At 38.0% G+C, this 13,135-nt stretch overlaps 1 long non-coding RNA gene across 1 annotated transcript; it reads right to left on the minus strand.

The window, feature by feature from the left end:
* Nucleotides 1-298: 298 nt before the first annotated feature.
* On the minus strand, nt 299-3,990 carry LOC122163395. Its single transcript, XR_006169894.1, has 3 exons — nt 3,841-3,990; nt 2,507-2,657; nt 299-360 (listed from the first exon to the last, which is right to left on the minus strand). It is a non-coding gene; the product is annotated as an uncharacterized LOC122163395 (long non-coding RNA).
* Between the last annotated feature and the right edge of the window lie 9,145 nt (nt 3,991-13,135).

Below are 13,135 nucleotides of genomic sequence, written 5' to 3' on the forward strand. Positions count from 1 at the left end.
CTGAGGGGCGCGGCCATTTTCCCTCTTTTGGGGCTGTGCCCCGCGGGTGCGGGCTGTCCGCGTGAGGCGATTCCCAGAGCAGAGCGGGGCTGCTTGTCCGTACAAGGGTCTCCTTACGGCTGTTTAGTTATTGAGGGCGTATTTCCACGAAGTCCCGGACAACTGCAAATTCTGGCTTCCTCAAATGCACATTATGCTATGCTGAAAAGTCATCCTAAAGTGGAGACCCACCATTGTTGGCTCCTAGGAGACCCTGCAATCTCCTGATAATATTAACAGACGTTACCTTCAAACATACCTGTTTCAGCAGAACTGTGGTCTACAGTGAGAAATTTTCTTGCTACCAGCACCACTTACATCCTGTAATAGAAAATAAACAGTAATGATTAGCCTAATTCACATGGTTCTGTATTTTCTCAGCTTTACATAAAAGTGCACTGTTCAATCATCTCATGTTGCCTTACAAAAGTTGTGGGGTTTTTTGTTTCTTTCAAAAAGTTTCTTGAAGAAGATATAGCAGAAAGTATTTTAGCCCAAGTAATTTTGTTTAAAATGATAAAAACCTTTTCACCAACCCTATCATTTTTTGCCTTGCAGAGCTATTCTCAGCTTTGCTCAACCCTGCTCAGTCCATGTTCATTGCTCAGTGCTAGGACGTGGGGATGCCCATGAATAGACATGATACTCGACATTACTTCTATATATAAGACCACAAGCAGTGCTGATGAACTCAATCCACATGTATATAGAAGGCAAAAGACAAACATCATTAGTACAAATGTATATCAAAACATAAACTATGATTTTAGAATATAGCACATCAGCAATAGCTTTTAACAGGAATAAGATAGATACAGGAGTAAGCAAGTTTTATGCTACCAGGTAATTAATCATTCAGCAGTTTGCTTTTTTGGCACAGACAAATGCTACAGGAGAAGTAGGACAGTACAGTTTCCCTCATCATGAATTTACATACTTCTTGGACAAAAGTTAGTTACTGTAGCTGCTCTGATATCTAGAATGTAGATATTTTTGATGACTTGCTCATCTTTGTTAGGACTCATATGTAATATAGTTGTCTCAAACCATGTTTCCTTGTATTGAATATTTCCTTGTATCAAAAAGTTTATTCCTCATCGTTTCAGAAGACAATTTCTTTTTTTTTTTTTTTTTAAAGTTTATTCCAAGTATGCTCAAATGCTTGTTATTGTTATTTTACTCAGTTGATTTTGCTAAGGTCAGTCTACTCACATTGACCTTCTGAAAGAATTAATGATTGGCTTGATGCTAAACCCAAAGGTCTTGCTTCTTTTCCCGTCCTTCTCAACTTATCAGCTAGGTTGGGACCTTTGGATCATTCTTTCTCAACTCAGTTTACATAGTTTTTATGTGGTTTTTCTGACTCTGCACAATATTTCTTTTCCAACTTACTACATTTACGTGGGTCATTCTGAATGTAATGCCTCCTATTTAAGTTACAAAGTTACAAAGAGCACAATAACATTGTTTGATAGAGCAAATTCTCAGCTACAAAACACTCTTCTTTAACATAGTCATGACCATGAGCTACCACCGCTGAACAAGAACCTGCAAGCCCTGCTCATAAAAATCTGCACCAGCAGAGGTGACCTACTGTTACTGTCACCACTGCTGAAATGCACCATCCACCACCTCACTGTGCTCACATCCATTCTTTGGTCTGCATTATTGCTCACCATACATCAATGAATGTCAATGGGAACCATTTTTTTCTCATGGAAGAATTGAGTTCAACAACTTTTATCCACACTTCTATATCAGACACCATTCTGTCAGACTGCCCCTCTGCTGCCATCTGTTACACAACAAAATTTAACAGAAGATTTGTGGGAAGGTTCAACTTCTACTTCCATACCACCACCATCTGCCTTTAATATTGTCAGTCAACATGATAATATAGGAAGCATTTATTTTATAGGGTCCTTAAAATTGTTGCCGCCATCGTTACAGCAGGCTTGTACTGAATAACCTACCATTTATTTATTTTCCTGCTGAACTGCATTTTTTCTGCTCATATGATTTCAGTGAAAAACATTCTTTCTATTATTTCTCACATCTCAAAGGTCTGTTTCTTCCTGTCTGAGGTGCAGTTCCTCCTGGACATAAGCCAACCTTCATTTAAGTACAATCAAAGCAGAAATACTTTCTTTCTCCTGACTAGTATATATATATCATCTGACCTTGAATCCTTTATTCATGCTTCATAGCATTTTCCTTCCAGCCTTCACTTAGGACAGGCCATTTGACCAGCAGTTTGCCCTCATGGTGAGCCTTAATATCTAATGCTGTCTGTGCACCCATCACCTAAAATGCAATTAGTTATCATTATTGCTTCTTTTATCACTTGACTACTGTCTGTGTTATTTGACAAAAAGAAATAAATTCACTTGTCTCCTTAAAGTAATCACTCACATTTCTCTGCATACTTTTTTTTCCCCAGTACACAATAGGAATTAATAAAACTCACATTTGTGATGTTTGAATCTGTTATTCTTCACTGTTCACTATTTGCATCAACATGAGAGTCCTCTTACTTTCTGTGTGCTGGGTAGCTCTTTATCTTCTTCCCCTAGTAAAAGAAGGCTTGATCTACCCATATAAGTTTTAACAGTGAAGTCCTAGAGAACAACATAAACAATTATTCAAATAATTATTCAAGTAAAGCTAGTTAGATTCATTCAAATAGAAGAAAGCTGCTCAAATTATAATTATTATTTGTTACCTAAATGAAATACTAGAACCTCCAAACATCACAGGAGTCTGAGTTTATCCATAATATTTTGTTGCTGTTGTTCTTTCTGGATCTAATCAGACGTGATGGGGACTGGGCATTTTGGATCAAAAATTGTTTAAGGTCACATCATGAATGTTATTCTAGCACAACTGCTAGAATAACTGCAACATCTTGAAGGATCCACTTGCTGCCCAAAAGCTTGCCAATTATTCTTAAAGTATGTGGGGATCTAGAAAAGGTATTTTTTCTATTAAAACTTTGTTTCAGTAGAGAATTTTAACTTGAACTAGGAACAGAAGCTTCCCATCATTATTGCTGAGATCTGACCTGTACAGATTAACAGACAAATTGATTTTTATATATTTTTTAATATTCTATCCATCACTTTTGAATGACATAAAGTACCTATCAGGCTTTTGTTTGTAACCACATCATTCTGATAACTAGGTCATCCATTTAAAGCAACGTGGATCCAGTTAATCAGAAATATTATGGCTCAATAGTCATAAAAACATAAAATGGTAAAATTCTAGTTTAAAAACATAATTAGAAAAAAAAGCAATGGGGACATGCAGTACAGAGAAATTAACTGTGGCAACAAGACTACTGTTAATGAAGACCAATGTATGATCTCAGCTATCTTTCAGTATAGTATCTGGTCTCTTTTTTTCCACTAAAATGCGTATATATATATATTAGAGAAAGCAATGTCTCAAGAGACTATACTACTGTTTAAATGCGAATTTCCATCTGTCCAGGAACTGACATCCCACCTTCCAGTGCATTTGCTGTTGTTCAAAACTGTAACGTGGTACAGCAACATACCTGAAGTACTTGAGGGACATGATGTTTGAGGTTAAAAAACAGCTTGTCTTACCAGTATTTCTGCTATATTACTCATAAAAATGACTTGGATGATAGGATGCCTGATCCGAGCTGGTCTTACCATTTATATGTATTCAGTTATTTTTACATAAGATATATCTGTCCAGCAATGAAATTACGAAAGACTTCAGTTCCTTGTGCCTCTTCAAGGATACTGCTTGATAAATTCCACCAGAACTCACCCATGAGAAGTTGGCGCTGCAGATTTTTATCTGTCAGCTAACAGGAGCAACACAGAAGAATCCAATATGTTTCTTAGAAAGCAAGTTTCAAAATTCCTGAAGTTCAGAAATCTGAAAGAGATGCTTGAAAAATAGTAAAAATTACATATTATCTATGTATTATTATTTCTCTTTTGACCACATGTTTATTTTATTGTCAAATCCATATGGTCTCACGCAACATCCTTGTCTCTAAATTGGGGAGACATGGATTTGATGGAAGGACTATCCTCTGGGTAAGGAATTGGCTGGGTGGCTGCATGCAGAGAGTTGCTGTGAATGGTTCAGTGTCCAGGCAGAGACCAGTGGTGAGTGGCATCCCTCAGGAAAACTTGGAACAGGAACTAGAGGAGGCCAGAAAGAAGATCAGACATAGGCTGAAAGCTCTGAAGAGACCTCACTGCAGCTTTCCAAGTACTTAAAGGGCACTTGTAAGAAAGATGTAGCAACAGGACAAGGGGTAGTGGTTTTAAACTGAAAGAGGTTAGATTTACACTAGATAGAAGGAAGAATTTCTTTGCTATAATGGTGGTGAGGCACTGAAACAGGTTGCCCAGAGAAGATGTGGACGCACCATCCCTGGGGGTATTCAAGGAAAGGCTGGCTGGGCTTTGGGCAACCTGATCTAGTGAAAGATCCCCGCCCATGGTAAAGGGCTTGAACTAGATGATTTTTAAAGTTCCTTCCTCCTCAAACCATTCTTATACATTCTAAATATACGACCACACCCAATCCATAGTCATAAAACCTGTGTTCTTAGAAAAGAAGACTGAGATTTCCTTGTCTTAAAGAAAATAAATGTAAAAAATTTTCTCCTACGTGAAAATGGATAAATTATGTGGATGTATTATGTAAGAAATGTAAGCAGTAATAAATCGAACTCTTGTCAGATTCCTAGCTCACTGGCATGATCCTGTTTGTGCATTTTTTTATTTATGCAAACATACCTCTTATCTCTTTCTGCCAAAATGTCTTTTAAACGGTACTGCAGTATACTAAACTAAGTCAAAATGGTACAGCACAGTTAGCAGAGGTACACATATGTGAAGGACAGGGGCCAACAAGGAGTTAGAAGTTGCAATTAAACAGCAAATAATGACAGAGCTCGAGTGAGATAACCATTAGTCAATTTTTTTGCTTAAAGTTAGTCCAAACGAAGTTTTGAAATTTAAGCAAATAAAATAGTCCTTGTTCACCAAATCCATCTGAGTTCAGGAAGATAGGACTTTCGACTGCCTTACTGGCAACTCGGATCATGCCATATTATAGAAATGCCTGACTTAATAATCAATTTCTTCTCCTAAAAGAGCTTTCAAAACACATGTTCTGATTAAGTACTTGTATGTGCTTATAAACACGAGTACAAACATACATATAAATACCTGTTCTAATTTTAGATGCCATGTTTCTATTATAGAAAGGTGACAGAGCTGAAGAAAGTTCTGTGAATGCAAGGGACTTAGTGATCATAATCCATGACATTTTACACTGTCCTTTCTAGAGACAGTGCAGTGCTGACTACTGTAGAATGCAGAAGGTTCATGCAGCAAAAGGCATATCTCTTGGTTGGATTGATTTCATTCAGATCAGTATTGCCACACATACAGTAACACGATCTGCCAACATATTTCAGGGTCACTACTGTGACAATACTTTCTGTCAGGGCTGCCAACTCAATCTCATGGCTCAATGTGAAATCTCTTAAATCTCAAATAGTCTTTGACAACCTCCTATTTACACAAGTATGTAAAATTTGAAGCCTGTCTTACATTTTTTTCTTGAAAAATAATTACAGACATTATTAACAGAAATTTGCTGTGCACCTAAAACAACAATTGCAGCTTTTTTTTTTTCCCTCTCACTCATTCTAGAGTTAAAATTGCAGCAATTACATACACATCTGAATGGCTTCAAAAATTCTGGTTCCTTTAACCACTGCACCCACGGCAACTAAGAAAACTACTGGCCTTATTCAAAGGAGGTTTGAGTGATTTTGGTGTCAATTCTTAATATTTTTTCCACTTTTTTTTTCTTTTTTTTTCTTGGAAGAGACAGAAAACATAGGCTTTCCAACAATCTCATCCACCCAGGCTTCAAGGAGAGAAGAGCTCAATGCACCAACTTTCTTAGACTCCGGCATACTTTAGGAAGAACACTGCAAAAACAGCTTTCATTCTTGTCTTTTCCACACTGAAGCACAGAACATCATGAAGAGACTCTGACAAAAGTAGTAAGTCACAGAACATCAGCTACTCCATGCAGCTTCTTGAGTTTTTAACATTCCTTTCGACAGATGAGCAATTACTCATTAATATTTTACAGCGTATGCATGTAATTTATTCCTGTGAAAGAGGCTGGAGAGCTCTTGGACTATACAATATCACAGATCTTTTCTGTTCAGTTTTCTATAGTTCAGCAAATAAGGCTGTGAGAATAAAGATGCTTCTTTCCTCACCCCTTTGTCAAAGAAAACAGTTCTTTGGTAAGCACATTCCATTACTTGATGCTCTTGTTGGCAGCATCTGAGACTAATGCTTATACTTTAATTCCTCTTAAAAGTCTGTCTAGCATATGCTTGTCTTGATGGTAGGATTTGAATAGTTATTTCATAAATTCACCGTGACTTTTACACTGAATCTGATTCAAGCCTAAAGTTAGTGGTTCAAAAATAACACTTGCTCTGCACGCATGCATGTCATCTACTTTTCCATCATAAATGAAAAGAAAAAAATGGCAAAAGCAAGATTTTCTGTGAAAGAGTAACTTGAAGTTCTCCTAAGGCTGTGGCTCATCTAAGCTACATGTTTAATCCTTATCCTTTCATCTTCCCAAAAGAAAACTGAGCGAGATTCCCTTTGGGGTCTCTGTATTAGGAGATGGGATCATTCCTGAGTTTTGACAGCTCTCTTCCCTGATCTTGAAAACCACATCTGTTCTGCTGAATTCCAACCATCTTTATCCAAGGAGGATGAGGATGGGCTCAGTGACAAGAATCTAGATACTATTCAGCACCAGGAATCTCTCAGATGTCATTGCAATATTGCAGTTTGATTCCTAGAATTTCACACCAGTTGCTTTTAACACCTCTGCAACAGAAAGATGATTTTCACTATGACTAGAGAACTTCACTTAGAATTTCTCCAGCCTGTCGTGCTTGAACAGAGAGCTATAGCTGAGCTGGCATCTCAATAGAAAGTAGTTTAAGGTTTCAACTTTCATATCTTAGAAGAAAACATGGCATCATAAGGAGATTTGGCAGGAAATTTCCTTGCAAAGCAAGTTTCTAGCTGAAAAACCTATTTTTCTGACACGAGAAAGCTTCATTAAGAGGTTTTAGATCCACTATATGCAGGTAAAGACAAAAGAATGTCTTTCTTTCTACTACTTTTAGCTCCAGCTTTCTTTGCAGGCCACTGGGAAGATAGATGCTGACTGCCCGCTGTGAGTGCTTGCATGTGGACTACAAACCTTCTGACTTTGAAGGAAAGTTTATATTTCCAGCAAGAGCTGCTGGAAACTGTTGAAGACCAGGTCCCCCCTCAGGATAGCATACATGCTTCTAAGCAGAGGGCTAAACAACAAAGCCATGATAGGCAGGATGGAGTAGCTGAGATCCACAGTTATTAATTGTATGTATAGTAATAGCAGTGTCATCTCATACTATTCAACTACCATAGCTCCCACCTCCTTTGGAGTGGAGTACATCTCCTGCATATCTGCACAATTAAATATCTATGTGTGACATATAAACCTGGACTATCTATATAGTTTTGTCTAATCAATCATGCTATGTTTATTCACAGCAAGTTTGCACCTCTTCTACCTTTAAAAGCAATTTCCTTAATACGAAGGAACATACAAGAACTTGTGATAGAGTGCAGCAAAGTAAAGGCATCCTGCAACATGCAGATTTCTTGATGGTTTTTGTTGTTGTTGTTTTTTGTTTGTGTTTGTTTGTTTTCTGGGGAGAGGCAAACAGACTGGGCAACCTGTCAGGCAAAACTTACTAAGAAATTCCAGCACCAAAGGAGAGGTTAACTCACTTTGAAGAGTTTTGTGACCTTTGAAGAGGTTGGTGATTGCAAAATATTTCAGTGAACAGAGGTGTCAAATCAGCTGCAGAGCTGACTGCCAAGTCAGCTCACACAGGTGACCTACTAGAAATCCTGGTGAATTACAGATTTGTGAGCATCATCTGTCAGAAGTGGGGAAAGATCTGGAAAAAAACCAATAAACTGCTGATGCTAGCATAGTTTAAGTGGTTCCAGAGCATTTGTTTTACTGACCCTTATCTCTTGAATCTCTGCCAGACTGGGGGCAAAAATGGAATGGCTTGAACTTTGCCACTAGTAGGTTCACTGATTTATCCCTAACCTAAAATGAACTTGGTTCTTGAATATATAAAAGTGATTTTTCCTAGTTAATAGACATCTTGCAACTCATGCAGAAGAGGAAAGTAAACAGAGGGAGAATTTCAGACCTTGAAATGTTGCTTATTATCTCTTCACTCCCCCTTTTTCATAGTTCCTACTACTAATAGAACCCCTTGAAGAGTCAGTTCTACCCAATGAGTCAGCAAAGAACTCACCCAGAAAAATATATTCTGCTGTTTAGGAAGCAGGATTGGTCACTGATGTGCCAAAAGAGTGCCAGAGCTGGAGCAAAAGAGGTAGCAGGGCTAAGAGACCAGATAAGGATGAGAGGGAAACAGAATCATCCCTTTTCCTAGCACCAGTGAATTAGATCAGGTCAGCCTCTCTTCTAATTAAAATGACAGAAACACTACATTGATACTGCAAACAAATCCTTAACAGCAACTGCATCAGCTGTAAACAACAAAATCAGTCAGAAAGACGTTTCAAACTGGAAACTGAAGATAGCAGATTTCATCTTAGCAATCCTAAAGATTATCCAGTTATGGTTTTCAGCAGGAAAAGTCAGATGAAGCAGGCAAGAAATGAAAAAATTCTGATTGATCTGTGACACAGATTCATACAAACCACAAGTCATCCACTCTGAACCTCAATGCTCTACCACTGATTACTAAGTGGGTAAGAGGTGTTTTGTGGTTTGGTTACTGTAACTTGAGATAGCAAGAACGGACTGTGCTGTCTTGTACCGTTACAGCAAGATCTCCCACCAAACCATTAAAAAATAGAGAACAGAAAAGAGAGGAGGCTGTACGAACAGAAAAAAATGGAGCCTTCTATGGTTAGGGAGTACAAGGAGTGCTCAGCTTTCATACAATGCCTGCTTATTTTCCCCTTTACATTACGGTAGTTAGCTCACATCCCAACATAATACAAACTCGCAGTTACTTGTTACCCTGCAGTGACATCTTGTGGATAAAACAAGCCGCCCTTGCTTACCGCATAACTTGGCAAAGCCACGGATGCCTGCACCTGTGGGGAGAAGCGTCTTCCCGCGTCCGAGGAGCTCAGTAGCATCCTACACATTTTAGCTTCTCTTCATTTTTTCTTTCCCTCACTGGCAGAGGCTAGAAGCAATAATTTAGCTTTGAATCAAGTTTGGACACTAAGAAAAGTAAAAGGGTACTGACACACTGCTAAAAATATTAACTGATTTTGGAAGCTTAATTTTGGAACCTCCATTTTCAAATACTTAGGTGTTCTTTATAAACAACATAAAAATAACTTAAACAGTAAAATAAACATGATACTTCACTTGCAGTGGTTAGATTTATATTAACCTAGCTAGAAAACTTGGCACAATACTCACTGTTTTCAGTCAATGTCCTTAATTTCCGCAGCCAACCTAGGAAATACAATATTAAAACTTCTCATAGGCAACAATCTATTTAACTACAAGAGCTTCTTTTTATAATTTGAGTGATCAGCCAACATTTACATCTTTTCCAGGTTATTTCTAACATTTATTCAAAAACTGCCTTCTAAGAAGTTCCATCAAGATGTACTTATTCCAGAATATGTATTTCTACAGTTACTGTTACAGTTACAGTTACTTCAAAATAGCTGAAGTCCTTTAAGCTTACATTCTATCTTATGCCATGATAATACATACCAAAGACGTAGGAATGAAACAGGACCTCATATCTTGCTAGTCACAAAAATTCATACGTTGTTAGCACTAACCACTTTCCCAACCAACAATAGAATGCTCTTCTCCTTAGGAGCTCCGACAATACCTTCAGCAAATATTAGGAACATTCTGACAACTTTAAGGGGAAAGGTCTGAGTCAGTTTCTCTAACATTGTAAATCACTACTCACTTGTACACTTTTTATTACTATTATTAAAAAACAGCAACTCACCAACGGGTAGTAATCTGCTCTCTTGCCATTTTTGCTTGATGCCTCTGCACACCCACGCTCAGCAGCATTAGTGGATGTTTCTGCTGAAAATAACATAATATAACCTCATAATTTGGGAACAAAACCACTTCTCCAAAATGTTCCCTAGTGAAATCTCCTGACACTGAGATGTCATCCCATGGAAGACACTGATGCAGGAAAATGGAGGAGTTCAGTGAATGTCAACTAATGTGGAAATATCACAGAAAGGTATCTGTGTTTCATCAGAATCATCAGAAGGATGAAAGCTGGAAAGGAGGATACTGTGGAGGGGAGTATAGATGGGAAATCACAAGCTCATTAATAGGTCACCCACTGAAACTGTGTCTTTCCATTACCACACAGCCTGACTGCAGGGCCTGCGGGCATGGGCAGACATAGCAGGCCAAGGCCCAGCACACCCACACTGCTGCCTGCCCGCCTTGCAGTCATAAAAACAAAGCAACATATTAATTGGTAGTTAACTGCCTATTAAACTTCTGTGATAATGAGAAATGCTTGAAGAAATAAAGCTGTATCTAGCAGTGGACTAACATGCATCCCTTGGGATTAATGAAGAAAACTAGTTTGGCCCAGTGTGCAGCACAGACTATTTCCTAGATGGACTTTGCTTGAAGTCTTTAGGGAACAAATATTAGTGCTAAATCAAAAGTACCTAGAATGAACATTCTAGACATATGCAGCTAGGGCTCAGTGAATATTAGAGAAAATAATAGGAACTCGTCAGTATTGTTTTATTTTGGAGGCTACCCAAACGCCTAGCAACACCAACATAATTCCTGTTGAACTCTAGTTGCCTTTGTCAGGTTGAGCATCGTTAAGTACTGCCTGTGCTTAACATGTGTGAAATGTGACATCACCTTGACAAGATAGCCAGCAGGTGACTTAAATCAGTACCTACACAGAGCTGAAAATGTTTAGGAGGGCTTGTAATTGAAGGAGGGTGGAAAAGGTGCATCCCAGGAATATCTCAGTTGAACAGTGTGCTCTGAAAAGCCGGCCAGTAAACCAAATACTTACTGGGTGACAACTCATATGCTTCCAAAAAATTCGGTCCTAGGTGGTCAAAAGTCCCTCAAAATGCTGTTAGGACATTTTCATGACCAATTAACCTGAGACTTTTAGCTCTCCAGTCCACAGATTATGATTTCCTGCTAGAGTTATAGAACCAATGCCAGAGCCCACATACAAAAGTCAAAAGCATAACTGAGTGAGAGAACGTTGCATAGGAAATCCCATCTTCAGAAAGCCTTTTGCAGCATAACAGAACAGCATTGCTACAGCCTCTTCTGAGCAGGAGGCTCAAATTAGTTATGGTCGTTTTGAGGGAAAAACTCAATAGCTGTGAGGTTCTGATATGAAATTCTGTATAAGAATATTGTGTTTCCACACAGTTGCTTTAGCCAAGCACTTTAGTTCTTGTCCTTCTCAAATGATTTACAGAAACATAACAGAAATAACCATAATGTCATTCATGGGTATGCAGCATACTCACATCTGATTTACTTGCATGATCTAAAATCCTAGAAATTTCTAAAAACAACAAAAAGTTTCTGTCCCAAGCCTCAGTCACTAGAAGGGGAATGAAGAAGCCCTCTTGGTATGTAGGGAAGTAAAAAATCTGAAGTACTGAACCCTGCAGCATCTAATTAATTGTTCATGTGGCGATAAACTGGGTCTTACTCCTTTCTGCCCTCTATCTGCATGGATAGGTCTTTCAGCACAACAAATAAGAGTAGATTTTCCATGTTGCATTATGAAGTAAATTAACACCCACGCACAGTTAAACACTGCTGCAGGACTTCTGAATACTGAGACTTGCTTTTCCAAAGTTGTTCAAAATATCTGCCATCTACTATTCCAGTGCTAGGCTTTGAAAACAGTTTGGCATCTAGCATGCTGAAGCCTGAAGAAGAAATCATTCGGATATCTAACTGAAGGTCTGTTTTCTAAAATGCCTCACTTGTTAACAACGTCACCACCCAAGAAACAGAGGTTATCCTGAAGTTACTGGATAGCATTATTCCTTCAGATTCCTCCAGGTTATGAAGGCAGAGTAGGAACGACATGCATTCAACTAAAGGAAAACTTCAAATTTAATGGAGGAAATTCTTACAGGCATGTTAACACTCACTTTTCAAACTACGTAAGACTCCATTTTATGAGGATTAAGGGAAAATAGAGTATCTAAGTAGCTGTTATACGTCTGCCTGCATTGTGTTTTCTCTTTTCTATGAGGACTAAGGAATTTTTAACTATACTAGCAATTCTCTCATTTGCTCTTATCATGTACCAGTATGAACACAGAACTGTGTTCAGATGTTTCAGTTTGGACTGGAAAAAATAAGCTGCTTGAAGAAAACAGACCGTATTTCAACATACAGAATCAGAAAGGTCTCAGTGAAAAATATATTTCCAGTTGCATTCCTTAATTACAATGATAGCATTGTTTTCTCACTTTAATGCAGTTCCCACTACAGACTGTTCTTTTCAAAATAAATATCCATGCACAAATAAAAGCTTGAAACAGAGCTGTCTTTTGCACAAGCTTTAGATTTGTTTTGTATTGGTGAAGAAATAGCCAAGTTCTAAACTGATTCTAAATTTGAGTTAGAAAAATATTGCAGGATTGTCACTCTAGTGCTATTTCTTAGGGTATTTAATTAAAATAAATATTGCTCCTTCAAGAAAGGTTGTATATTCGCTGATATTACCCAAGTGGAATAACACGAAGCTGCTAGTACCCCAAATCATTCAACCAACATTTAAATGTTTGAGTTATATAAAGCAACTAAACAGTCAAGGTAGCACTTTGTCTTGCTAACCCACATCAAGCACAAGATTTGTCCAATCTTCAACTGCCATTTTTTTTGCTCTTTTCTGAGAAGAAATTCTACTGCTCTTTGGTCTGAAAACAAGATACAG

The sequence above is a fragment of the Centrocercus urophasianus genome, unplaced genomic scaffold (genome assembly GCF_019232065.1).
Source record: "Centrocercus urophasianus isolate 14NV4802_14NV808 unplaced genomic scaffold, USGS_Curo_1.0 seq_23, whole genome shotgun sequence".
NCBI classification, from domain to species: domain Eukaryota; kingdom Metazoa; phylum Chordata; class Aves; order Galliformes; family Phasianidae; genus Centrocercus; species Centrocercus urophasianus.